This window comes from Piliocolobus tephrosceles, chromosome 9 (genome assembly GCF_002776525.5).
Source record: "Piliocolobus tephrosceles isolate RC106 chromosome 9, ASM277652v3, whole genome shotgun sequence".
Classification (NCBI taxonomy): Eukaryota; Metazoa; Chordata; class Mammalia; order Primates; family Cercopithecidae; genus Piliocolobus; species Piliocolobus tephrosceles.
Genome location: NC_045442.1, coordinates 46,005,950 through 46,031,067, shown reverse-complemented (window position 1 = coordinate 46,031,067; position 25,118 = coordinate 46,005,950). Strand labels below are relative to the sequence as shown.

The following is a 25,118-nucleotide window of genomic DNA, read 5'->3' as shown; positions in this document are numbered from 1 at the left end:
CTCTAATCATTATTAATTTATGAATAATTCATGCCTTCCCAATTTCCAGCAAAGTCAGCAACTCAAGCATTAGTGATGATTTTATTTTCATACATTTGCTAGTGTTAAAAATATGAATTAACTTTTTGGCCCTCTGCTGGGGGTCCCATTTGTATTACTTTGTTTCCTTAAGGTCTCTAAAATCCTTTCCTTTTTCAGTTCCTGTGAAAATCCTCACTTATATATTTGTTTACCTCACTCACTCAACCATATTTATTGAATGACCAAACCAGGATCTCTATTTGTCATAATTAGCAATAGCTACCAAAGCCTTATATTCTTTTTTTTTTCCACAATTACATGTTTTATTTTCGTGTTTGTAAAACGAAGAGCTTTTTTCTGGATGGTTTTCTCATCAGCTTTTCATACAACAGTCAAGTAAACCTTGTGGCACTAGCCAGAAATCGTTGCAACTTTGGAACTTCCAAGACAATCTGGCCTCTTATCAATGGGCAGACAGCGACCCTCATTCAAAATGAAGCTGCTAGTCAGTGACATCCGACATTCATTATCTTCACTGGCTGATCGTCCACACCCAGAATGCCATGAAGAGTGTCAGGTTTTAACCAAGCGGTTTTCCATTAAATACTCTCCAGCATATTCTGGAATTCTTTCATGTATCTTTGCATCTTCAGAGCTGCTCTGCTGTGCCACGATAGCGCCATTGTTCCAGACTACCATACGATCACAAAGGCCTACGTAAAAGCCATATTCTTTAATTACAGTTTTTAGTCTATTCACTGTCTTTAAGTCTATTCTAAACACAGCATTTGCCTTTTTTAATTGAAGCACTCCATCCACACCTTTATATTTATCAATGTTCTGCCCAGTAAGTCTTGCAGTGGCCTTGAGCTAAAAGCAATAAAATTCCCAATTGACTTTTCTTACGTTTCTTCATTCATTTTTCCACTAAGTTGAACATTATTTACTCTGTATTAAGGCTGTCTCTACTTAAAAAGTCAATGTGTGTGTATGTCTAAAAGTAATTCTAGTATTTTACTTCTGGAAGGAAAATTAGGAAAAGTAAGAGCTCACCTTTAAGCCCTTTATATGACAGTTGATATACAGCGTTAAGAGCTGTGCCAGGCTCTATGGCCATTCTTTGGGTTGACTGGGTGGGGATACTACTACTGAGCTAGAACTCTAATTACACACACTTATCGCTTCTCTCTTTATCACATGCTCTTTGAAAGTGGCCCTGCCCATTTTCTATAGCTTTATTTCCTCTTTCATTCAACAAGAAATGTTTTCCATAAACAAAACTTCCTCCCAGTTGGTTTATTACATTCTGACTTAGCTTTAGCATTTTATTGTGGCATTCTAGGGATGGAAAATACAGACCAAAAAGCAGTATTTGAAAGATGTTACTTGACTATTGTGAAATACTTTTGATTGGCTGGACTGTTTCTCTTTAGAAAATTAAACCCTTTCCCACCTCACTCAGTCTTCCTTAAACCTTCTCAAATGGTTTAATTGTTTTATCAAAAAAAGAGATGCCATTGATTAGATAGCATGCGATGCAGATAAAGTTGTATTTGGTAAAGGCTGGACAAAGTTCAGTTATACACCAAAGCCTCAGTTCAGTTTTACCTCTAAATCCATCCATTTCCATTGCTTCCTAAGTTCACAAAGTACTATGAAGTCGATTATAGTAACCATGTGTGGTCTTCCCAGGAACTAAATTGCTGACTCCCAATAGAGAGTGTTTTCCTAAATTATATGAGTAATTATGGCTCTTGGGCCATTGCATCACTAGTAAAACAATGCTTTGAGTAGTTACTAAAAAATAACCAAATCATAACTAAAGTAGTTTTTCATTTGACCTTTGTGTTTAAGTTAGCCAACAGAATAAGAAGACATCAAATAAAGCCTAAACATAAAAATTCCGATTGTGGAATGTGCAAATTTATCTGAAGTTTCTTTTTTTAGAGCATGTTTTGTTAGAAAATTCCTACTCTATTGTATTCTGTTCATTGCTATGATTTATTGAGCACTGACCTGTACGTTAACTCACCAACTCTTCACCATCTCACGAAGCAAGTTGTGAATAAACAGATGGAAGGGAGTTCATTTAACTGAAGTGGGTCTTTAGAGAGTTACCCAAAGGAGAAGCTAGAATCTTATTAGCTTCTCTGTAGTTAATAAGATGTTTATTTCATAGAGGCATTGAGACTTCATGCCATGTAGCCAACACAGCTAGATTAAGTAACTAGTAATGTATTACTGTTTCATTTATAATATATTCTGGCAGCTGTCTACTGCTATTATCTCAAGATAATAATAATGAATTCTATTAAGAAACGTTCCCCAGCACTTTTATTTAAAAAGAGTAAGTGGCATAAATTAGCAAATACATGTTACCCTCACTATCACACACATTTCTTTCTTTATGGTAACATAAGGTGAATAATTGGAAAATAAATTGTATTTGTTCTCAGACTCAACCTGTAATAGTTTTTATTGCCTAGCCTTATGGCTATGTCAATATTCTGCAATAATGAACAGAATAATTTGTTTCCACCAAAGCTGCCATACTTGAGCCAAGTTGTAATTATTAATATGATTTGTAGACAATAAAAAAGAAACTAGAGCACCAGTGCATTTTTCACATAAAAGTTTGACCCAGTTCAAGGTCGACGCTTAAGGATGTTGTCAACCGATCAATGAGGAGTGCCTAGAAATCATGGGATTGTAAAAGGTATGTTCTTTGCTGTTTGGAAGAAAGATTTGGGAGCGTTGTCTCCTTCTAACACAGAGGTAAGGGGAGTCCAAGTTTTTCAGCAATCCTGGGCTAGTATTTCAGCGATAGGTACTAGGAAGGGTTCATACTCCCGTTCCCAGGAGATGATTGTATAAAAAGATGCGCACACACACACTCATGCTGAGGAGAGCAGCATTGGCTGGGTGTATTTCAGGGGATGAAATTGAAGTCTTTTATTGGAGAGGAGCTGCATTATTTAAATAAAAAGAATCATCGCGACTGCATAGAAATTGAATTGCAGAATTTGTGTCTTCACAGTGGGATACAAAATTCTGTCTAAAGGATGTGTTGTCTCTGCACAGTTAGCCACATTTAGGGAATGGAAAAATCTGGGTCATCATAAATACCCGGTTTCTTCCATTTTCTTCTCGGTGTTGAGGCTATGACTCAAAAAGCCTTTTACACATCACACTATGTTGTTAATCCTTGTTGACATAGTAACATCCCTTGGGATTCAGGAAGGCACCTTGTGTACCCAATAGGGTTCCCCAAATTGAAGAAAGGAGCAAGCATTTGTCCAGGAACTATCCGTACAGTATCCCATCTCATCCTCACAGTAACCTATGAAGTAGTTCTTGTCTCTGTTTTATAGTAGAGAACTCTGAAGCTTGTAGAGGCTAAGTTACTTGCCTCAGGATGCATAACCCTAAATGGCAGAGCTGGAACACAAGTACCATGTTTTCAATCATTCTTTTTTTTTCTTCAGTTAAAATAATATATAATGGATACTATGACTGTGAGAATGCAAACGGATCTTTTGATTACTTAAACATGCATTTTAATTTTATCTTTGCAGACTAAAAGGATGATGCAGGCACTTTGAAAGGGATTTCCTTAGGGGCTTTTTGGAATGTTGTGTAATCTTTAGAAGATGCAGATTTTAGCAAATGCTGTTAAAAGGCAATAAATGTTAGTTTGGATGAGGCTCTGCAGCCAGTTTTAGGAACAGTAGTCTTTGGAATTGAACCCAACATTTCACCTTAAGAATACAAGGCTTCAGTGTTCTAGTGGGTGAATGCATACACTCAAGAATAAGTGTTTTTAGAAATAATTGCAGTGACTTACACATAACTCTAGACCCAGCCTTGTTCATTATGTGAGTGCTGCACAGTCGAGCATTCATGAGTTACAAGTTCCCAAAGCCCCACAGGCTATGGGCCTGTTCTCAGGATGTACTAGATTTCATCAGCATTTTCATTGCTCAGCACAGAATTTTAATATTTGTGGTTCAGGGAGATTGTTTTATGTATACAGCCTAATAACCAGAACCAATTGAGAATATATATGAAGAAAATACAGAGAGGTAGCAAAGTACAGCCTACAGTGGAACACCAACAGGGCTAGTGTTAGGAGGGGCAGCTGAAACCTGGGTTGAACACTATAATTGTGTGGCTTCGAGCATCTTCTAATTGCAGTTACACATTTCAGGAGACTCAATTTTATGCATGTGGTATTGCCATGAGGGTAATTGCTACCTCCCTGTATTATAGCGGAGTTCCTCTGGGCATGCATAATACCTTTCTTTCATCATGCTCATCAAGACTTATTCATACGTTGTTATCAATTTTCCTAGTAGCTCTACATAATAGGTAGTTACAAGTATTACAAATCATAGATTAGGCCACTAAAATAAAGAAATGAGGTAAATTCCCTGCAGTCTTCTTGTGGGGCAATGTAATAGTAGAGACCACGAGTTTGCCAAGTTCGGTGGCTGATTCCCATGTTTTGTCTGGGATATTGGGATGATATTTGCAATGAAGGGTTTCATATTTGGATTGCACCAAGTTAACTGTGTGCTGCAAAACATTATATGGCTTCATTTTCATTGGGAGAACTAGTGATATAAATGATGTAACATATGAATTAAGTGATTTAGCTAATTACACATATTTTGGGATGCTTCTAAAAAAGCTAATATGTGATCCTTGAAGTAAAGAAAGTTGTACATTCAAGGTTTTCTACTTGTGTGTGTTTTATTTTAATGAGGGCAGTGGGAACTACACTATTTCTTTCCTGTGAGTTCATCCTGGTTTACCTTTTTATATCCATTAAACACAGAAATTCTGAAGCCATGTCTGCCTACATGTCATCCTGATTGCCTTTGTGAACAGTTGCAGATCAAATGTAGAAGCAGTTACTATTAAAAAAAAAAAAAGTTGTTATAAACCAAGGGTTGAGGAAAGAGAAAGATACAGTGACAATGAGATATCTTGGGGGAAACTTGGGCCTTTAGACCAGGGGTTAGCAAACCATATCCTGTGAGCTAAACCACAGTCACCTGCCTGTTTTGGTAGGCCTATAAGCTAGGAATGGTTTTTACATTTTTTTAAAAGACTGATGGGGAAAAGTCAAAGGAAAATGATATTTTGTGGTATGAAAAGTATATGAAATTAAAATTTTAGTGTCTGCAAATGAAACTTTTGAAACACCATGCTTATTCATTTACACACTGTGGCTGCTTTTACAGCAAGGATGGATATTTCTGTGTGGCCTGCAAGGGTAAGAATGTATACTATCTGATCCTTTAAGAAAAATTTGCCACCTCCTGCTATATACAGTGGGAGCCAGTGTTCAGTTGGAAGATGCTTAGGCCCATGGCCTGTCAGCATGTAACTCTATGTGTCTGAATTCAGAGAGCTGAGTACTAGCTGTACTTCATGAGCCCCATTGAACTGTGTTTGGTGTATTGTCATTGTTTTGGTAAAATATTATTTTTTTAAAGCTCTGTGGAACTCACTATTGTGTCTACCATAATGATATTATTCAGATTATTTATTAATTATAACATTCCCTTTATCAATATCTCTGGAATTTTCTTTAGTTTTGTTTTTGTAGAGACAGGTCTCCCTATGTTGCCCAGGCTGGTCTTGTACTCCTGACCTCAAGTGATCCTCCCACCTTGGCCTCCTAAAGTGCTGGGATTACAGGCGTGAGCCACTGTGCCCAGCCTGGGATTTTCTTTATATTCTCTTTATAAAATACGTAGGGAGACATTTCTGTCTAGTTTTACTATGAGAAGGGTTATATTTTTCTGAGCTGTGTGTGTGTGTTGTGTGTGTATGTATTTGTGTGTGTATGTGTGTGTGTGTGTGTGTGTGTGTGTGTGTCTAATTCCTTTGGGAATTTTGGGACCATCCAGGTTTTCCCCCTCAAGATACCTGCCTGAAAGCTCAGAAGTGAATTTTTGGCTTACTTTTTTTTTTTTTTTGCACCAGCTTTATGCTTGGTACCACTTCATTTTATGCCCCTGGGTTGTTCTCTTTCCTTTTTCTTGTCCACTTCTGATTCATGAGTTTTTGCTATGCTTTGTGAATCTTCTAAGTCACTAAATACTTTTAGGAACTCTATAGAACATTAAAATATAAAATTAATAGTAAGACATATTTGAATTTTTGTTCTAGAAGGTCCCAGAGCTCTCCTTTACCATTCTACCTCAGAGAGCCCTTTTCCTTCTGCCTGTTATCGTGAGACTATCCAGGGCTCTATGCCTGCATTGCCTAGAGCCAGTCCATGAAGTGCTCATTGAGTGCTTTGTGGTGTAATGTTCTACCCTTCCTGTAAGCTTACAAATCAACCTCTTCGAGACTGATAAAGAGAGAGCAGAGGTTCTTTAGTATCTAGGGTCCAGAGAAGTCAGGAAGGTTGTGAACTTGGATGGGTAAAAAAAATTTTTTTTTTAGCTGAAGTCTTGCCCTCTTACCCAGTCTGAAGTTCAGTGGTACAATCTCGGCTCACTGCAACCTCCACCTCCCATGTTCAAGCGATTCTCCTGCCTCAGCCCTCTGAGTAGCTGGGATTACAGGTGTGCGCCACTACACTCGGCTAATTTTTTATATTTTTGGTATAGACGGGGTTTCACCATGTTGGCCAGACTGGTCTTGAACTCCTGGCCTCAAATGATCCTCTTGACTAGGCCTCCCAAAGTGCTGGGATTACAGGTATCAGCCACGTGCCCAGCAGTAAAATTTTTTTATAACTTGTAACAGAAATGTAGCATTTTCTTCAGTTATGAAGACAGGCAACAAACCACAGCAATATTAGCAATACTTGTGACTATGTCACCAGCAGAAACCACAGATACTTTAATATCAAATTATATTGTTGTAGATACTGCAAAATATCTCTGCTCTTTATTACTAGAAAAATTAAGATATATAAAAAGATCTATAAAAGAGTTATAAAAATACTTCAAAATTAAGATTATAGCTGTCTACCTAGACAGCTAGTTCTTGTTATTTAATACATTGCTAAAGAAGCATATTTATTACCGTGCTATGATTCTTAAAAAGCATTTTGTTACTGTAATTATTTTTATTTTATTGGCAATCCTTTGTGTTTTATGCATTTAAAAACACTTTTCTGAGAGGGGATCCATAGGCGACCATAGGGGTTTTTGACTCAAAAAAGAATAAGAAACCTCCATGCATGGGTGTGCCCACAGCATGTATGCACACACGGACACAGATACACAATTTTTACATATGATTTCAAGGCGTTATAGACTCCTCTTACAAGACCTACATCTAGGAACTGCAGTTTGAGATCTTATGCCCTATTGGCTAAAATTCAAAATAGTGGGCCCTAAGAGGGGGAGCCTTTATTTTGCTGTCTTTTTAAAACACTGTTCAAATGAATCTATTTTACTAATGACTTAAAATACCCTCTTAGTTATAGCATTAGCACTGGCTGCTATCATTTAGTATTACCTCTTCTATAAAACAAGGAATGTGTATATACTTATGAAATCATTCTCTTGGTTTATACCATATCAACTAGATATTTGTCAGTGAAAAATTGAAAATCTACCTCTTCATCCTCTTTGAACTGTAGTTTGCATTAAAAAGATTTGCATATTTGAATTTTCAAACTTGATATGTGTGTATTTCATAAGTTTGGAATTGGATACAAAGTACAAATATTACTGTAAGTTAATGACATAATCCCTTTTGTATTATTCTGTGTCTTGAGTGGTTTTGTTGCTGTGAGTCAAGCATATTTATTATTCATGTATAGGGGAGCCAAGGTTCATTTGAGAATGTAATTTTGTGCTAATAGGTTGTGTTGTAAGTCCCTGGTTAGGATTTACTTACACCTGCATAGGTTTTATGCTTCCCTCTGTTCCATTCATTACGCTACTATTCTGAATACATCTCTTAATTTAGTGAGATCTGGGTGCGAACTTAGAGATGATGTAGTCCAGTTTTTCTCCACCCTTCTAAGCTTCACAAAATAGTGATGCCTGGACAGCATTCCTAGTGAATCTGATTGAATGGATCTGTGTTGGGGAATGGAGGCAGTCTTCAAAAACCAACCGTAAGGTTTCTTGGTTCAGCCAGGCTTCAGAATCTCAGCCTAGCTTAATTCCTTCCCCATGCAATTGAGAGCATTGTAACATGCCTGAGGGCCGCTGGCTAGTTAGTGACAGATGAGTTTTCTCTACTTCAGAAAGCTATTTTCCCCTTCCAGATTTTTTTTTTAAATGTAAAGCCATTTCCCAGCCAATGCAGTCTTCTGTGGTCACTGCATTCCTCATGGAATATTTAAGATTAAATATTTTAAATTAAATATTCCATGAGGAATATAGCTGGAACGTTTAAAATCTTACTATCCTTGTCCTGTTTTACCATTACCTAATGGGAAGACAGCTTTCTGGGAAAACCTGAAGACCATTCTTTCTTAGTGAGCTGTTCTTGACGGCGGTGACTTTATCTTTGGAAATTTGCCCCGTTCCCATATCACAATTAAGGAAGTGGCTTAAGAAAGTAGCTTGTAATTCTCTAGAGTGTAAGTCTCCAGATCTCACTGTTGAACTTTATATGTTTCAATGGGAATAAATCTAAAATAATTTCCTTGTCACATTTGATAAACATGAGTATTAGGGACCCATATTGGAAGAACCCTCCAAAAACGGGCCTGCCTTTCCTTTGTGAGTTTTCAGTGTAATTCTAGCATTTCTGGGAGAAATATGTAAGTACCTCAAGAGCAGAAATGCTGCCCATTCATATGTTTCATAATTATGACCTAAAACGTAGAATGGATCACATTAACTCATAAGCTTTGTACCTTTTCCACACAAGCTAATAGATTTCCCGACTTGGTTTATCTGATCATGAATTTTGATCAACTTTACCTCACTAGATTTAAAAATTAATATGTTGCATTATATAGCGCTTATCTTTACAGAGATGATTCATCTTTAATGCAATAAATAAAAGAAAAGCCAAGCTGGGTATGATGGCACATACCTGTAGATGCAGCTACTTGGGAGGCTGAGTTAGTTGGGAGGATCACTTGAGCCCAGCAGTTCAAGGCTGCAGTAAGCCAAGATTGTGCCACTGTACTCCAGCCTGGGTGACAGAGTGAGACTCTGTCTCAAAAAAAAAAAAAAAAAAAAAAGGCCAGATGCGGTGGCTTATGCCTGTAATCCCAGCACTTTGGGAGGCCAAGGCAGGCAGATCACTTGAGGTCAGGAGTTCGAGACCAACTTGGACAACATGATGAAACCTCGTCTGTACTAAAAATAAAAAAATTAGCCAGGCATGGCAGTGCGCTCCTGTAATCCCAGCTACTCCAGAGGTTGAGGCAGGAAAATTACTTGAACCCAGGAGGCAGAGGCTGCAGTTAGCTGAGATCAGGACACTATACTCCAGCCAGGGCAACAGAGCGAGAATCCATCTCAAAAAATAAGATAAAATAAACAGACAGACATTTAGTGCAGATATATAAGCTTTAAAAGATTGGATGACTCAAGCCAATGGCATTTCTTTTTTTTCTGATTTACAGTTGTGTTTTTTTAAGGATGGCAACTTTGTTTTACTTTCTTCTTCCTTCTGTATTATTTTGAAGTGAATTTGATTACAAATATTTTGAAAAATATATGCCCCTATGTATTTAATCTGAAAGCAATTACAATTTGTCCTTTTCCTCTAATTCTCCTATGCAACTATCAGAATGGAAAATAAATTTCAGGATACTTTTGGACCAAAAATGACAGAGATCAAATTGCTTGACATCTAGTAACTGGAGTGGACATGAAAGAGGAGGCAACTCTACAGCAAGCCCTGTCACCAGCCCCGTGCAGGAGAAGCATGGAGAATTAAGACAGTTGCCTCCTCTAAGAAGCTTTGTGTGCTTTTCCGGGATCTTCATTTTCCTAGGCAATATGATTTCAAAGTGTTGTCCAGTAAGAACCCTTTATCAAGTTATAACTGGAAAGCTACCCACTATCTCTTTATATGACAACAGCATCCACTATATAAGATTTATATTATATGCATGCATGTAGAATGTACTTTGAACCACTCTCTAACTATGCTCATAGGTCAGTACCTGCCAGAGAATGGAGATTTTTAAAAATTGTGATCACAGAGTTGAGAATATAATCTTTTTAAAAAAGATATGCTGGCCGGGCGCGGTGGCTCAAGCCTGTAATCCCAGCACTTTGGGAGGCCGAGACGGGCGGATCACGAGGTCAGGAGATCGAGACCATCCTGGCTAACACAGTGAAACCCCGTCTCTACTAAAAAATACAAAAAAATCTAGCCGGGCGAAGTGGCGGGCGCCTGTAGTCCCAGCTACTCGGGAGGCTGAGGCAGGAGAATGGTGTGAACTCGGGAGGCAGAGCTTGCAGTGAGCTGAGATCCGGCCACTGCACTCCAGCCTGGGCGGCAGAGCGAGACTCCGTCTCAAAAAAAAAAAAAAAAAAAAAAAAAAAAAAAAAAAAAAAAAAAAAAAGATATACTTAGCCTTGTAAATAAAGATAAGCATTTTAAGAATTTATTTTATAAAGAAGAGGTTTGATGGAGCAAAGATTAAAGCATTGAGAAACCGTAGAAATACAAGGAAAAAACTCCTGAATATTGTGTAATCACAGAACAGGGGAGAACTCTTCTAAGTATAACACACATTCAGATACTATAAATTTTTTGAATATAAAAACTTTTTTTTTTTTGCCCAGAAATAAATCCACTTATTTGTAGCCAACTGATTTTCTACAAAGGCACTAAGAATATACACTGGAGAAAGGATACCCTCTTCAATAAATGGTGCTGGGAAAATTGACTATCCATACACAGAAGATTGAAACTGGACCCCTGTCTCTCACCATATGCAAAGATCAATGGATGATGGATTAAAGATGTGAATATAAGACCCCAAACTTTAAAACTACTGGAAGAAAACACAGGGAAAAGACTTCAAGATATTGGTCTAGGCAAATATTTTATGGTTAAGACCTTAAAAGCCAGACACCTAAAACGAAAATAGACAAATTGAACTATATTAAACTAAAAAGCTTTTGCACAACAAAGGAAACAATCAACAGCATGAAGAGACCACCTGTTGAATGAGAGAAAATATTGCATACTATTTTCCTACAAGGGACTAATATCCAGACTATACCAGAAACCCAGCAGTGAAAAAAAAAAAAAAAAAAAAAACCATTAAAAAGTGGGCAAAGGACATGAATAGACAATTCTCAAAAGAAGACATGCAAATGGCCAACAGATATGTGAAAAAATGCTCCACATCACCAATTGTCAAGAAAATTCAAATCAAAACCATGAGATATTACCTCACCTCATGTAGAAGGGCTATTATGTAAAAAGTAAAAAAAAAAAAAAAATACTGGTGAGGATGTGGAAAAAAGGGAATTCATACACTGTTGGTGGGAATGTAAATTAGTAAAGCCACTATGGAAAACAATTGGAGATTTCTCAAAAAACTAAAAACAGAACCATGATACAGTCCATCAATTCCACTGCTGGTATCTATTCAAAGGAAAAGAAATCAGTATATCAAAGAGATACCTACATTTACTTGTTTATTGCAGCACTATTCACAATAGCAAAGACATGGAATAAACCCAGGTGTCCATCAACAGGCAAATGGATAAAGAAAATGTGGTATATGTTTACAATGGAATACTATCCAGCCATAAAAATGAATGAAATCATGTCGTTTGCAGCAATGTGAATGCAACTGGAGGTCATTATATTAAGTGATATAACCCAGGCACAGAAGGACAAACATTGCATGTTTTTACTCATATACAGGAGCTAAAAACTTGATATCATCAAGGTAGAGAGTAGAATGATCACACTAGAAGCTGGGAAAATCGGTTAGGGTGGGGAGATGAACAAAGATAGGTTAACAGGTACAGACACAATTAGATAAAAGTTATAATAAGTTGTTCTACAGCAGAGCAGAGTGACTATAGTTAACAACAATGTATTGTATATTTCAAAAGAGCTGAAAGTGAAGACTGGAATTGTTCTCAACACATAAAAATGATAAATGCACAAAGTGATGGACTCTTTAAATACCCTGACTTAATCATTACACATTCTATACATGTAACAAACTATCACATGTTCCCTATAAGTATGTAAAATAAATAACGTATCGATAAAAAACCAAACATTTTAAAAATGACATGCCAAAACTTTTTTTTTTTTTACTTTAAAACAAAAGTCAAAAGACAAGCAAAAGCCTAGGGGATAACTTGTAACTCGTAGGAGACATAGGACTGTTTTCCAAAATATATAGAACTCCTATAAATGAGTATTTTTAAAAATCAGCAGGCCTGACGCAGTGGCTCGTGCCTGTAATCCCAGCACTTCAGGAGGCTGAGACAGGTGGATTGCTTGAGTCCAGGAGTTCAAGACCAACCTGAGCAACATGACAAAACCCCATCTCTACAAAAAATATAAAAATTAGCCAGGTATAGTGGTGCGTGCCTGTAGTCCCAGGTACTTGGAAGGCTGAGATGGGAGTATCGCTTGAGACTTGAAGGTCAAGGCTGCAGTGAGCCACCAGGATCGTGCCACTGCACTCCAGCCTGGGCAACAGTGAGAACCTATCTCAAGAAAAAAAAAAAAGTCACTATCATCACAGTCTCCACTGTTGTACCTGGTCCACTGTCTGCAAGGACAAGTTATTGATGAGGAGGATTTCCAACCAAGAACGAGAACCCAAATGAATCGGCACAACTCGTCTTCTGCTACTGTAACAAACAAGTTGCCCAGTTGTCACTTTGGGCACTAAAGAGGGACTTACTCTCAGATTTGGGAACTAGACCCGTTACTATTTTCTTTAGCACTGGAGGGAGCCTTCCTTTATTTGGTCTCACTCTAAGTCGGTTTCACACTGAAGTCAATTTTAAGTCTGTGCTTTGCAAGTATGAATTGAAAATGGTGGTGGGGGGTGCTTTCTTGGCATTGGCACCTGGATAACAAAGTACCCCAGGAACAAGCTTTCATTCATCAATGGAATACACTGGATTTCTGTCTTACAGTTCAGGGTGGGCCAGAAGGAGCCACGGTGGGCCTGTGGAGGGATGAATCGGCATCCTGTTAGAAAGGTGCTGGGCCCCTCCTCAGTCACTTTGAATGCTCTGTTTTCGCAGCACATTTTTAAACTTTTAAAGTATAAAATCAATACAAAAAATATGTAAATTTTAAGTGTGCTACTCAGTGAATTTGTGTGATGGTATTGCAGGTAGTATTCTGTTTTCTAATCTGTGTATGTACTGGCACACACTTTCATAACTAGCGCACAGATTAGGAAACAGAATACTACCTGAATCCCACAAATGCCTTCCAGTCACTACCTTCTTCTCCTCGGTAACCATCCTGACTAATCTTGTCGGTTTTTGAGCTTTTAGAAATGGAATTCTACGTTATACAATCTTCTGTGTTTGGTTTCTTTTGCTCCAAAATGTATTTGTGAGAGTCATTCATATTGTTTGCGTGCGATTGGAATTTGCTCATTCTCACTGCTGTACAGTGTATTCCACTGCTGGAATAATTAAATATGTGGTTCTCCACTGGGGGTGATTTTGCCTTGAGCAATGTCTGGAGACCATTTTCTAGTTGTTACAACTCACAGTAAGGGAAGGGGGTGTTGCTGCTATCATCCTACAATGCACAGGACCACGGGACAGCTCCCCTAACACAAAGAACTATCAGGCTCAAAATGTCAATAGTGCCAAGGTTGAGAAACCCTGCTGTGTAGCATTGGATCATGTGAATATTCTCTGTGTATTTCTTAGAGCCTCAACTTGAGTATTTATGAACATAAAACAGCTCAGCCCTGGCTTTGAAGTTCTTGAAACCATGGTTACTGTCATTAGAATAAAACGACTACCAAACAGGAGGAGTTTTAAATGTTTACAATAACTGTTAAGAGTCAAAATATACTGTCATGTATAGTCTTGGTCATAGACAAAAAATGTACATTTGGAACTACTACAAGAATTTGAAGAGGTTTTAAGTGAGAAAGTGAAATTGGCTAAGTCAAGGTTTTCATCAAAGAGTGAAAAGACTTTTCTTAGAAACAGCTTTATTGAGAAATAATTTGTATAGTATATAATTCACCCATTTTAACTGTACAGTTTAAAGATTCCTAGGAAATTTACAGAGTAGTACAACCATGACCACACTCTAATTTTAGAACATTTTCATTACGCTAAAAAGATCCCTGGTGCCCATTCGCAATTATTCCCATTCCTACCCCAAGTCCCGAGAAGCTACCAGTCTACTTTCTGTCTCCAGATAGTTTCCTTTTTTGGATGTTTCTCATAAATGGAATGATAAAATATGTAATCTTTTGTGACTGGCTTCTTTCACTTAGCATAATGTTTTAAGATTCATTCGTGTTGCTGCAGGTATCAGTACTTCATACTTATGATGGCTGAATACGATTCCATTGTATGGATATACCACATTTTTTATCCATTAACAGGTTGACGGACATTTGGGTTGCTTACAGTTTGGGCCTATTATGAAGAATGGACATGAAGAATTTTTGAAGCATGGCTACATAAATGACTAGCACAAGTAGGCTTTTGAAGAAGGGACGTGATTCTGAGCCAGATGATCTATGTTGTTTAGAGGAATAATGTGAGCGATTGAAAAAATAGAATATGAAGAGAAAAGGACAAGAATGACACAAGAAGTATTAGACTTACAGGGAAAGGAGATCTCTGACAGACCCATACAGACCCTAGTATTTCAAAGGTATTTTATAGCCAAGCCGGCTAGGCTACAGAGCAGCAAAGGTCTACAGACGAGCAAAGGGTAACACCTCACTCTCCTCCCCAGTCTTGGAGGCACAAACCCAGTTGGCATAGCCTTGAGGCTAATTTTTCCAGTTGAAGCAAGAAGACCCTTGGTTTTTGGCATTTAATAGCTAACATTCAAACAAGGCACTTTAAAAAATCTACAATTTGAGAGGATTTCCTGGCACTATAAAACCCCTTCCCTCAATGGGAGTTGTTCTCCCTTCTTGAGTTGGAGTGTTATTAAGTCCGTAAAATGGAAAGTACATGTAGAATAATCACACAGTTATTTTGTATTAGGGAAAGGTTATGAAGTATGGCATCGATAAAGATGTTAGGGAAAAAAAGTTCACTAAAAACAATCATGAAATGGTAAAGAAAATTCCCATCCTCAACCCATCTGCATCAAATGAAGGTGCTGCTGACAGTAGATATTAAAAGACATGTTGAACACATAAAGTCCAGGTGGCCACATGCTTTCCTTTTATCCCTTCCTACGTAGATAGGTGGAAGGGACTCGGTACAATAAAAAGAAGGAGCATGTAGAAAAACATGGGCGATTTGAGACATTCCAAGGCAGAGCTGACCAGGAAAGGTGAAGCACCTGGAAGCCTTTATTCTCCACCAGGAAGGGAGGATACAGAACAAGGGGCTTTTAAGTGGGAGATGCTGCATGTGCTTTCCCCATAAATTTGAGGGCAGTACACAGTATTCCAAGTTGTGTAGCTTCTCACGTGCAAGCTAGGCCCAAAACCACTTGCATCCACAACTATTTCTTTTTCTTTTTCTTTTCTTTCCTTTTTGAGACAGAATCTTGGTTTGTCGCCTAGGCACTGAAGTGAAGTGATCTCAGCTCACCACAATCTCCCTCTCCCGGGTTCAAGCGATTCTCCTGCTTCAGGCTCCTGAGTAGCTGGGACTACAGGTGTGCACCACCTCACCTGGTGAATTTTTGTATTTTTAGTAGAGATGGAGTTTCAGCATGTTGGCCAGGCTGGTCTTGAACTTCTGACCTAAGGTGATCCACCAACCTCAGGACATCCGCCCACCTCAGCCTCCCAAAGTGTTGGGATTACAGGCTTGAGCCACCGTACCTGGCCCACAGCCATTTCTTGAACATGAGTTCAACGATGTGGACCTTGTGTATGTGCAAGGGAATATGCCTTATATTCATCCTCTATTCTATCACCTGACAAGAACCAAACAGAGCTCAATGGTGTAAATTTGCATTCATGTGCAGGGTTCCTGCAATGATGATCCTGCATAATTGTTGTTGGAAATCATTTGTCTTCTGTTGGATTCATGAAGGCTTAAACACATGGTCAGGGGATAACACTCACTAAGTGGCGCAATCTCGGCTCACTGCAAGCTCCGCCTCCTGGGTTCACGCCATTCTCCTGCCTCAGCCTCCTGAGTAGCTGGGACTACAGGCACCCGCCACCATGCCCGGTGAATTTTTTTTTTTTTTTGTATTTTAGTAGAGACAGGGTTTCACCATGTTAGCCAGGATGGTCTCGATTTCCTGACCTTGTGATCCGCCCGTCTCGGCCTCTCAAAGTGCTGGGATTACAGGTGTGAGCCACCGTGCCCGGCACTAATAGCTCTTTTGTGTTTCTTCCACTTGTTGAGATAAAATCTTTTCTTTTTTTGAGTCAGGGTTTCACTCTGTCACCCAGGCTGGAATACAGTGGTGTGATCATGGCTTGCTGCAGCCTCAACCTCCTAGGTTCAAGTGATCCTCCCACCTCAGCCTCCAGAGTAGTTGGGACCACAGGTGCAAATCACCAACCACACTTGGCTAATTTTTAAAATTTTTGTAGAGATGGGGTCTCACTATGTTGCCCAAACTGATCTTGAACTCCTGGCTTCAAGTGATCCCAAAATGCTGGGATTATAGAAGCATGCCACCACACCTGGCCTCAGATTAAATATCTTATATCTACTCCATACCAGAGAAAAATAGAGAATTGACATGTAGCCTACATAGCTTTTTTGAATTCTTTTACCATAACTCTGTACCAGTGCGTGTTGTCAACAAAATATGGCAAAATAAAAAGTTGAACGATAAATTTAATGCATGACCAATGAAGATTGAAGCCAGCCTGTCAGGTTAATCCTGTTTTGTTTTCATCTTAGTCTTTCCCCTGAGGAGCTAGGTTTTTGGCTGGACTGACTGGATAATTGTTGCAGGAACCTCTTTCCATCTTCGTGTGTGAAAGCAGTGATGGGGTATGTGATTAAACCATGTTAGACAATATGATTAGGCCATGCCATTATTCTTTTGTAGTTGCAAAGGTAAGCTATATTTCTCAGGCTCTCATCCCCACAACTAATGCTTTGTGTAAGTCATCAGGGAACAGCTCACATGTGCCGAGGACAGGTTCAGTTCACAGTGTGACTTGTCCAACAGAGGATGTCTGCCGTGTCTTCAAACGCTACGGATTATTTGCTTTGCTCATTTTTGAGTTTTGCATACATGGAATCATACAAAGTGTACTCTTTTGTCTTTGTAAGATGCATCCTTAGTGCTGTGTGTAGCTGTCCTTGGTTCATTCTCATTGCCATGTAGTATTCCATTGTGTAAAGACACCACAATTTATTTACCCAGACTACCACTGATGGGCAGTTGGGTGTCTCAATATTTATAGCAACTCTGTGAGGTAGGTGCTATTATTCCATCCATTTTGCTGATGGGGAGATTGAAGCTACGAGTGGCTTTAGAATTGATTACCTCAAGTCACACAAGTCATTTTGTGGTTGAGCCAGACCTTGAGCCAAGGTAGCCCAGGCCTTCTACCCTCACCCTTTTATGCTTCGATGTCTGACTGAACTATTTAGTGAAGCACTTCTTTGATCTTTCTCTGTCTTTCTTTTCTCCCTCTAAAGGAAAAATCCAGGTCACCAGGCTACACAGGGACTCATCTCTACCCCGGGACTAAAGCTTGGCTCCCAGATCCAGTTTTCTGAGCTTAGGGTAGGGCTGTCCCCAGTGACCCCATTCATTCACCTGCCATGTCTGAATCCATGGGAAATTCTTTGTTGACTCAAGCTGGGCCCCTCACTTCAAAAGCATATTTAAAAGCCGAATTAACCCCAGAGTGGAGAGCTGAGCTTGTCTCTGTGTTGGTATATTTTTGGCTTTAAGTGTTCAGGCTTTACTCTTTTCATGCAGAGTGTGAGGAAACCTGAGGACTACATTTTTGTTTTGTTTTGCGTTTGCCGTATTAGGATTTTTATTTTCTGTATGGAGTCTTCTCTTTAATGTTTGTAGGAAAAGAACTGCCAACTCATATTTTATGTTTTTTAGAAAATTTTCAGGCTGAGTGCAGTGGCTCATGCCTGTAATCCTGGCACTTATGGAGGACAAGGCGGCTTGAGCCTGGGAATTTGAGACCAGCCTCGGCAACATAGCAAGACCCCACCCTTACAAAAAAATAAGAAACCTTAGCTGGGCATGATGATGTATGCCCGTAGTCTCAGCTACTCGGGAAGCTGGTGGTGGGAGGATCGCTTGAGCCTGGGAGGTGGAGACTACAGTGAGCCACAATTGTACCACTGCACTCCAGCTTGGGTGACAGAGTGAGACCCTGTCTCAAAAAAATTTTTTTTTCACAATGCATGTTTCTTCCTGTTGTTTCCACAGAAACATTCAGGTAGAGGCTACAGATTTACATGAGAAGGAAAGATCAGTTTTCTAGCCTTGTGTCAGGAACCCATGTGAGGCCAGTTCTTGGCTTCTCCTTGACTGGAAATAGAAGGGTACAAATAGGGTCACCTACTCCCAAGTTCTGCTGTCAATTGGAGATGAGATGTTCTACTTCCGCATCTCACCTAGACCATCTTAAAGCAGTGCAAAGTTTACTGGATCTTCCAATGTATTATTGGCCTTTGGTGTGATGACGGGAGAGTAGGAAGGAGGTCTTCAGCTCCTTCTCTGAGTTCAGATGTTCCCTAGCCCAAGAAGACTAATCATGCACCTTGTTTCCTGCTCTGGAAAATAAGAAGTGATTTTGGCGGCCTTTGAATCTGGATGGAAGGTGGTGTTTTTTTGTTGTTGTTTTGTGTTATTTTTTCAGCAACAAATGTAGTTGTGTATATATGTACAGAGATAGATTAAAACAATTTTTTTTCCTAGAAGCATTTTACAAAAGTTAAGTGTGCAGGCTATCCTGTCGAACTTTGTCCTTTTTTTTCTAGACACTCCTTTCCACTGTGGAATCTGTGAGTAGTGCCAGCCAGGAGGAGAGTGGCAACTTTCCAAAAAAAAAAAAAAAGAGGCCTTTTTACCTATTGGTTAATAGAGGGGGAGGGTGCAGCTATTTAGGAACGTCTGAATCCTGTCATTCTGGAGTCTGGAATCACCTTCTCTTCCCCCTCCAAGGTCTTCGTATAGCTCACCTCACACCCAGTCCACACACCCACTCCTGGGATTCTGTATCCTATTCAGCCACCTGCTAGCCAGTGGACCACCTCATACCTAATGTCAAGGTTTTGTGTGAATTCTGAATGTTCTTAGGTCTTGGTGGGAAAATTATCTAAACTTTGAAAAATTGCTATGTCTACAATTTCAGAACTGCTTGTCAACTCCCGAGACGACACTTACTGTTGTCCCGTGATTTAATTGTTTTTACCAACTAACAATTTGGAACCAAGGCTTTTAAACCACCCCTTCTGATTAACATCAGAAGACAGGCATTCCTTTGAAAAGAATTCCTAAAGAGAGAATTTTTATAAATGGAGTATAAAATAGCGTGAGGAACGGTGAGGAACATCTTCAGGGTTCACATGGCCTAGGCATGGAATAAATGCGAGGTTAGGGTTTATTTCCTGAGAAATAAACACTTAGTAGGATGGTAGATAAAACACAGGACATCCAGCTAAATTTGAACTTCAGATAAACAAGAAATAATTTTTTTGATGTAAGTATGTCTCAAATATTGTATGGGGCATCCTGTATTTTTATATGTTAAATCTGGTCATTTTAACTAGGTTTGCAATATATTTTCAGCACAATTTCAACAGTTCGTATTTGCTGAGTACTTTGGGCATGATGATTAGAGTCAGAGGTGACTTTAGGAGCTGCAGGCCTTATGTGTGTCTCTTTCACCACTATCCTCCCAGCTCCGAGTACAGTCTTTGGCATATAGCTGATGCTCAATAAATATATTTTGAAAAAATTAATCAAAATGATAAAATAAGTATGGACTATGATGAACTGATGATGCTTATAATGTAGGTGGGAATACAGGCTCATATATATGAACAGTTATTGTGACTAATACTGTCTTATTTTGGATTTTGTTAATTGCTTAATAGACTAGCCCACTTGGTTGAAGGATTCAAATTCTAAATATTTGAAAGGTTATTTCCATTTCAAAAAGTGATGCAGAAAGACAAATAACATGTTCTCTCACTCATATGTGTATTCTAAAGAAGATGATTGCACAGAAATAGTGGTTACCAGAGGCTGGTGAATAGTGGTTACCAGAGGCTGGTGACAGTAGAAGGGAGGGGAGGATGAATAGAGTTACATAGGAGGAATAAGTCCTGGTGTTCCATTGCACAGTGGAGTGTCTAGAGTAGCTGGAAGACAGGATGTTGAATGTTCTCAGCGTGAAGAAATGATAAATGTTTGAGGTGATGGAATGCTTACCCTGATTTCATCATTACACAAGGTATACATATATCAAAATATCACCTTGTACTTCATATATATGTGCAATTATGTGTCAAAAATTAAAAAAACTCTTAAAAAGAAAAAAGAATCAAGAGAGAAGAATACAAAAATGATGATTAAATGGAAATTAAACAATAGTTTTATCTGGATTTGATGTAATTTTTTAAATTAAAAACCGTGCTATTGGACAATGTCACCTATTTTCTTTCATATACACTTTTCTTCTAGTGTTCTGATCAGTTGAGTCCTGTATATTTAATACTCATTTCTGTCAGGGTTGAATTTGATAAAGGAGAAATGGATGTATACTAACTAGTCAGGTATAACTGGAATCTTACTATAAAGTAAAAATTGTTGTAGGCCTTCTAAGGAATTTATAATTCATTAAAATACATATACTAACACTAAATAAAAAGCTAACTAATATGTAATATTCTAGTTAAAAATTAGGCATCTATGACTATATGCAATAGTCTCGAAAACAATTAGGCGTGGAACTGATTGTTAGAGTTTATTATTTTTCAAAAGATAATGATAAAACACACCTGTGAATTCAATATAATTATAAATTCATCACATCTCAGGATGGTAAAACCTTAAATATACCATTTGTAACTGAGATTATATATTCTCTTTCTTCTTCATAGGAAAACTCTGAAGAACTATGGAAATTTCTAAGAAACAAAAACCCAAACAGTCCTTCTTATTCAGACTTCTTTGCAAAACCGACCAAAATAACTCTCTGTTTTTCTTAATTGCTTGAAGCGGTACTCATATTCAGTTTCACTAGTAGTCTCTAGGCAGTGGTATAACCAGAATAATTGGGGTCCCACCTGAAAGAAAAGATGGATAAATTTGACTACATAAAAAAAAAAAAACTGTATGGAAACCAACACCATAAACAAGTCAGAAACAACATTATTCACAAAGTTAATGAATAAAGAACTGGGGATTGGGGCCGGGGCCAGGTGCAGTGGCTCACGCCTGTAATCCCAGCAATTTGGGAGGCTGAGGTGGGAGGATCATCTGAGGTCAGGAGTTCGAGATCAGCCTGACCAACATGGAGAAACCCCGACTCTACTAAAAGTACAAAATTAGCTAGGCATGGTGGCACGTACCTGTAATCCCAGCTACTCAGGAGGCTGAGGCAGGAGAATTGCTTGAACCCAGGAGGCAGAGGTTGTGGTGAGCCGAGATTGTACCATTGCACCTCGGTCTGGGCAGCAAGAGCAAAACTCCATCTCAAAAAAAAAAAAAAAGAAAAAGAAAAAGAACTGGGGGCCGGACACAGTGGTGCAGGCCTGTAATCCCAGCACTTTGGGAGGCCGAGGCAGGTGGATCACCTGAAGTCAGGAGTTCGAGGCCAGCCTAACACGGTGAAACCCTGTCTCTACTAAATACCAAAAATTAGCCGGGTGTGGTGGTGCATGCCTATAATTCCAGCTACTTGGGAGGCTGAGGCAGGAAAATCGCTTGAACCTGGGAGGTGGAGGTTTGCAGTGAGCCAAGATCGTGCCCATTGCACTCCACCCTGGGAGCAAAACCCTGTCAAAAAAAAAAAAAAAGAACTGGGAAGATTACCTAATATCTTCAGGGATCCTGTAAATAATGGAATAGAACAAGGGGTAAAGAGTATGAATGAGAGTCCAAAAAAGAAAAAGGAAGAAATACAAACAGTCCTAGACATAATAAAAGGTGTAAGGTGTACAATATAGCTTTGTAATAGAAATTTAAACTAAAATCACATTGAAATACCATTGTTTATTCATCAGATTGGTAGAAATCCAAAAATTTTGATATACTCTGTGGCAATGCTGTTGGGAACGGAAACTCCCATCTATTGCTGTTGGAGTATAGATTGGTGTAATCTTCTATGATGGACAATTTAGTTATGTCTATCAATATGACAAATGTTCATACTGACTGTCCTAGTAATCCACTTCTAGGAATTAATCCCACAGATATATTTTCACATGCAAGAAATTAAGTATAAGGTTATTAATTATTGCAATGTTTGTAATAGGGAAGGACTGGAAACCATCCAAGTATTCATCAAAAAAGAGCTAGTTAAATATATTATATATTCATACACCAGAACATTATGCAAGGGTAAAATGAATGAGAAAACTCTCTGTACTGATGTGGAAAGATTTGCCAAGACAGATCTGAAAAAGGTATGTAATAGTGTGAAAAGGAGGATTAAGCAAATAAATGCCTATTTTAAAATTTATGCCATTTGCATAAAAAACTGACAGGGCATGTAAGGAACTAATAGAAATGGCCATCTATTTTTAGAGGTGAGGAGGAGGGAGGCTGGAGAGATGGGGGTGGAGGCAGAAGTAGCATCATGACTTCTGCATACCTTCTCGTGTATATATCTTTTCAGTTTTTGAGCCATGTGGATGTGACTTATGCAATCATTAAATAATTAAAAAGAGGAAGAGCAGGTGCCTAGGTCCAGGAGCTGGAGAGAACAGGGATATCTGGGGGAATTTCAGGGATCAGTTTGACAGGTGTGCAGAATGTGATGGTGGAGCAGTAAGAGATGAGATGAAAAGACCATTTTAATTATCATTAAAAACAACTATTTTTCTTTTTCTAACATTTATTGAGAGTTTAACTGATAGCCAGGCCCTGTGCTTTTATGTACGTTTCCTCATTTAATCCTCGTAACAGTTCAGTAAGGCAGCAGCTATTATTACAATCATTTTATAAGTGAAGGAACAGAGAGGTTAAGTAATTTACTCAAGGGCACACAGCAGCTGGCCACTGGTGGAATCAGTATGCACAACCCATCATGACCCGGTGCTCATGCTCTTAACTTTTGTACTATTCTGCTTGTTCAAGGGAACATACATCCAATTGAGAGAGGTGGGGTGAGGGGCAAGAGTTTCTATCTTTCTACACAGTGAATTTTATTAATTCTGTAGAGCTCATCTTACAGTACTAACAAGTATGGCTGCCCCCAAATCTGTGAGTCAGCGAAGATCATTTTTAAATATTTCCCATTCTTATGACCTATCCACCACTTTGGCACCCATATTCTTCCAAGACTGTCTCAGCATCTGGCTTGCTACCTTTGACCATAACAAATATTTGAATAACAAACCAAGTTTATGAACTATCAAGGGCGTGACAAATTAGTTTAAGAAACATTCATTCAGTACATTTTGAACCCCTGAAGTATTATTGACACACAGATTCAAAGATAAACATGAGCAGAGCAGCCTCTCTGGTGTTCCCATCTGGTGAAGCAGGCTGACGTGTCAGCAAAAATCCATATTTAACCTACGTTCTCTTATATTGGTTAGTATTACCTAGATTTGCCTAAGCATTAAAATCACTTGAGACACACTTAAAAAAAAAAAAAAAACAGGCAACAACATAAAAACCCTACAGTTTCTTGGGCCCTACCGCCAACCACTTGAATGAGAATTTCTTGGGGATGGTCCTAGGAGTGTGTATTTTTAACAAGTGCCCATGAGATTCTTAAATTAGGTAAGTTTGGGAAATGAGATGTCAGTAGAAACAGGATACTGTGGCGTCAGAGGAGGAAGTTGCTCAGTCTGTCTGTAGGTGGGAAGATTAGCCAAAGCCTCACAGCAATGTTTAGGCCACACTTAATGAGTGAGAAAGCACCCAAGGAGAAAGGACTTTCCAAGCAAGGAGAATTTTAAAAATTAGCCAGGTATGGTGGTGCACACCTGTAGTCGCAGCTACTTAGAAGGCTGAGGTGGGAAGATCGCTTGAGTTCAGTGAGCCATGGACATGCCACTGCACTGCAGCCTGTGTGACAGAGTAAGCAAGACCCTGTCTCTAAAAAAAAATTAAAATTAAAGGGAATTTTACTCTACTGGCAGAGAAGAGAATGGCTCGATGGAAGAGAGACAGGGAGTCCAGTTCAAAGGCTGTCAGGAAGATTTCTGGGAGCAATGAGCTAACTAACAGTGACGGAATGGTGTTTAGCTAAAATTTACAAGACTTGATAGATTAATTTTTTTAATGAAGGAGACAAGCAATAGGATGGCTACTAGCTTAGAAAATGGAGAGAAATGTGGGTCATTGCTAGTGGTGAGGAATATGGGAAGAGGAGCAAGGGGTGTTGATAGGAACATGAATTCCAGCTTGATTCCGCTGAGTTTCAGTGGCTCTGGGGGGATCATACCTACTAGGCATTTGGATATCTGAAGATAGAGATTTGGGAGCCCACAGCATATGGATGGTAGACAAAGCCTTGGAAGCAGGTGCAAATCACTGAGGGGTGTAGGGAGGAAGACTTGAAGAGTGCTGAAGGCAGAGCTATGGATCCCTGACCCTAAAGAGAGATGGAGGAAGAGAGGAATATAGCAAGGAGGCTATGGAAGAGCAATGAGAAGACAGAAGAGCTCCGAGAGAGAATGTTATCTTGGAAGCTGAAGAAAGAGGGAGTTTTCCAGAAAAGAGTGGTCAGTGGGAAGAAATGGAAGACAGATGCTGTTTTAGAGATGACTGGCTGCTTGTAGTTTCTGCTTCTAATGCCTTGGTTTGCCAAATCCAGTCCAGATTCTACATGAATCTCCAGTTAAATGGTCAACCATATAACT

General features: G+C 38.9%; 1 protein-coding gene across 1 annotated transcript in view; it reads left to right on the top strand.

Annotated features, from left to right (window-relative positions):
* PAPSS2 (3'-phosphoadenosine 5'-phosphosulfate synthase 2) overlaps positions 1-25,118 on the top strand; it is an 89,026-nt gene that overhangs the window by 8,033 nt on the left and 55,875 nt on the right. The gene's annotated exons all lie outside the window — the stretch shown is intronic.